At 37.9% G+C, this 3,276-nt stretch overlaps 1 protein-coding gene across 4 annotated transcripts in view; it reads right to left on the reverse strand.

Moving 5' to 3' along the window:
• LOC106869634 (uncharacterized) overlaps positions 1–3,276 on the reverse strand; it is a 671,006-nt gene that overhangs the window by 559,782 nt on the left and 107,948 nt on the right. Inside the window, exon 1 of one of the 4 annotated variants that reach the window (XR_008266596.1) lies at positions 2,469–2,542. The exons of the other annotated variants lie outside the window; for them this stretch is intronic. The gene's annotated coding sequence lies outside the window, so the exon portion shown is untranslated. Of the gene's footprint in view, positions 1–2,468; positions 2,543–3,276 lie in introns of those variants that run through there. 4 annotated transcript variants of the gene reach the window in all.

Raw genomic sequence — 3,276 nt, forward strand, 5'->3', positions numbered from 1 at the left:
TTATTATTATTATTATTATTATTATTATTATTATTATTATTATTATTATTATTATTATTATTATTATTATTATTATTATTATCTTCATTATTATTGTTCCTGTTATTATTTTATTTATTTATCATCATAATCATCACCATGAAGTCGGTGTTTTCACGGAAATATTAAAGGATCTGAAAACGCCACTTCTGCTGGATCTTAACGCTGAAGGTTCAAATGCCGTTGACGTAAGCATTGCCTTTCATTCCCCCGAGGCCTAAAACGTAAGCTCCCATTCATCAGTGGACAAGTTGTTATCCACTATTTCTTATAATTGCTCAACATATGCCGAAAATTGAAACACGTTACAATCAGTAGTAGTAGTAATGTTATATCGTCATGTAGTTGTGATACACGTTCCAGGTAAACTCTTATTAGACGAGAAGTCATGATGGGTATACCCGTCTGATAAGGGTACACCAGGCACATACACTACATGCACCATATGTGCGCGTCGATAAACAGCGCATGACCTCGCAGGTAGGGCCCAGTTAGAATTTTCTTCAGGTCGAGTAGCCCATCCCGCTCAAAAAGTCCCTGAATAAGGTTTGTTTAAGGATGTTGAGCAAAACACCCATGTTTCCAAAAGTGAATTATCCAAACTCCAAAGAATTCCTCTCAACACATGGCTATGATGCTTCCCCACTACTTCTGCTCGTGATCAGAGATGCACATATCGTCAGCCACCAAGGGACATGCTTAACTGGTTAAGATCAAACAACTGACAAGCAAATCTGTAGTATTGAGCAGAATATTTGCTGTAGCCCTATTATCATTATTATCATTATTGTTATTATTATTATTATTATTATTATTATTATTATTATTATTATTATTATTATTATTATTATTATTATTACTTTCTACTTAAGGCAGTCCTGAACTTTTTTGGTGAGATGGCAGAAGTACATTACATCAAGCGCAGCGCTTGACTGGCTCTTATTTTATCGGCCCCGATAGTATGAACGACAAAGTCAACCTCGGCAGCATTCGGACTCAGAACTCGTTTTTAACCCTCGTTAAGATGAGTGAAATGTCGCCAAGCATTTTTTTCCCTGAATGCTTAGCGGCATTTGGTCTGTCTTTACGCTCTGAGTTCAAATTCTGCCGCGGTCTACTTTGCTGTTTATCTACTGAATGCAGTGCGCTAGCAGAATCGTTAATGCGCCGGATAAAATGCTTGGCAATATTTAATCCGTCCACACCTTCTGAGTTCAAGTAACACCGGAGTCAACTTTGCCGTTCAAATATTCGGTATGGATCAAATAAGTACCAGTTGAGCGCTGGCGTCGATATAATCAACTTATCTCCTTCCCTTGCAGTTACTGTGCCAACATTTGAAACCGTTACTTGGCATTGATAGAAGTAGAAGGTTGCTCAGTTGGCTGCTGCAGCTACTACTACTACTACTACTACTACTACTACTACTACTACGATAATGATTACGATGACTGCAGCAGCATCAGTATTAAGCACCACCACAGCAAACACGAGCAGCAGCCACAACAAAACAACAAGAAGAACAACAACAATGACCTCTACAACAGGTAGAGAAACGACAACAAACACGGCAACATTTTCAACAAGAAGAAAACGAAACAGAAAAAATGGCGAAAAATAGTTTGATCTTCTTTGAAGATAATAAGCATTATTCGGTGGAAGCCATAAGTATTCAGCCGATTTATTTCTACTGTCTAATCTTGGGGGTAGGGGTGGGATTTGACTTAAGGATCGCCACTCGGTTGCAGGCGTTCGAATAAGATCTTCGATCTTAGGAGAATTACCATCCTTCTCGCTGCCAGTCCTGGGGTGGCGCTAGGTAGGCTTGTGAACTATCATGGCCGCCATAATAATTCCTTCTTTTGTGGGGCCATATAAGAATCAGCCATAGCAATATATAATTAATAAATGAGTAGTGGCTGTATAGTAAGAAGCTTGCCTCCCATCCACATGGTTCTCGAGTTCAGGCCCACTATGTGACACCTTGGACAAGTGCCCGCTACTGTACCCCGGGCCGACCGAAGCCTTGTGAGTGGTTTTGATAGAAGTGGATTATTTATACACTCACCCACACACACAAATATATTTATACACACACATAAATGTGTGTGTGTGTGTGTGTGTGTGTGTGTGCGTGTGCGTTTGTCCCTCATCACCGCTTGACAACTTGTACTGGTGTGTTTACGCCCCCCGTAACTTAGCAGTTCTTTAAAAGAAACTGATAGAATAAGTACCAGCCTTACAAAAAAAAAAAACATTAAGAAAAACAAGAAAAGAAATAAATTTTGCTCGATTCATTCGACTAAAATGCTTCAAGGCGTACCCCAGTATGGCCACAGTAAATGACTGAAACAGTAAATATACAATATAAAATGTAAAACAAAGAAGAAAATATATAAAAACTGGACACCAAACGGGACCAAACTTACAGACAAATTGTTGCTCTCTCATGAGATGATCATCCTTAGACAATCCTCGCAGGTAGTATGTCCTGTGACTTAACTATAACTATGATCAGTTTTCCGTTAGCTACACAATGTATGCTAATAACTCCAGTCTTTCTATACACATCGTTTTATTCTAACGTTTTATCAATCGATGGCTGTTATGGGAGGGATTTCCTCCGTCAGAAACAATTCTAAAACCATTCGTTCAGTAAATACATTCACAAGACTTGACTAGACAGGAATTTCAAGCCATATACGACACCTGACAACTAACAATGATTGTGGTCTCTTCTGTCGTTCAATGGGGTGTTTTTTTTTAATTGTTACTGAATAGGGATCCAAGACACACTCTGTATTTATAATAAATACTAACTATATATATGTATATCGATTTTCGATCATAATATATACATGTGCACATACAAGCATACATACATGCACACATACACGTACATCTATCTATCTATATATATATATATCTGTGTGTGTGTGTGAGTGTGTGTGTGTGTGTGTGCGTGTGCGTGTGAATGATATGTAAAATGTAGGAAAAGATTACATCCTGGATACTCTAAATGGAAGAAACATTGATTCTAAGTCTACTTGAATGGCATATAACAAGTCCTCGCTACCTTCCTTCATTGATATGTATCTACATTATAGAAACAGTAAAGTTCGACGTTTGCTATACACACACATACATACACACACAAAACATACACACATACACACACACGCGTATACAAACACATGCATATAATGCTTTATACGTATGTGTACGTATATATATATA

The sequence above is a fragment of the Octopus bimaculoides genome, chromosome 22 (assembly GCF_001194135.2).
Source record: "Octopus bimaculoides isolate UCB-OBI-ISO-001 chromosome 22, ASM119413v2, whole genome shotgun sequence".
NCBI lineage: Eukaryota > Metazoa > Mollusca > Cephalopoda > Octopoda > Octopodidae > Octopus > Octopus bimaculoides.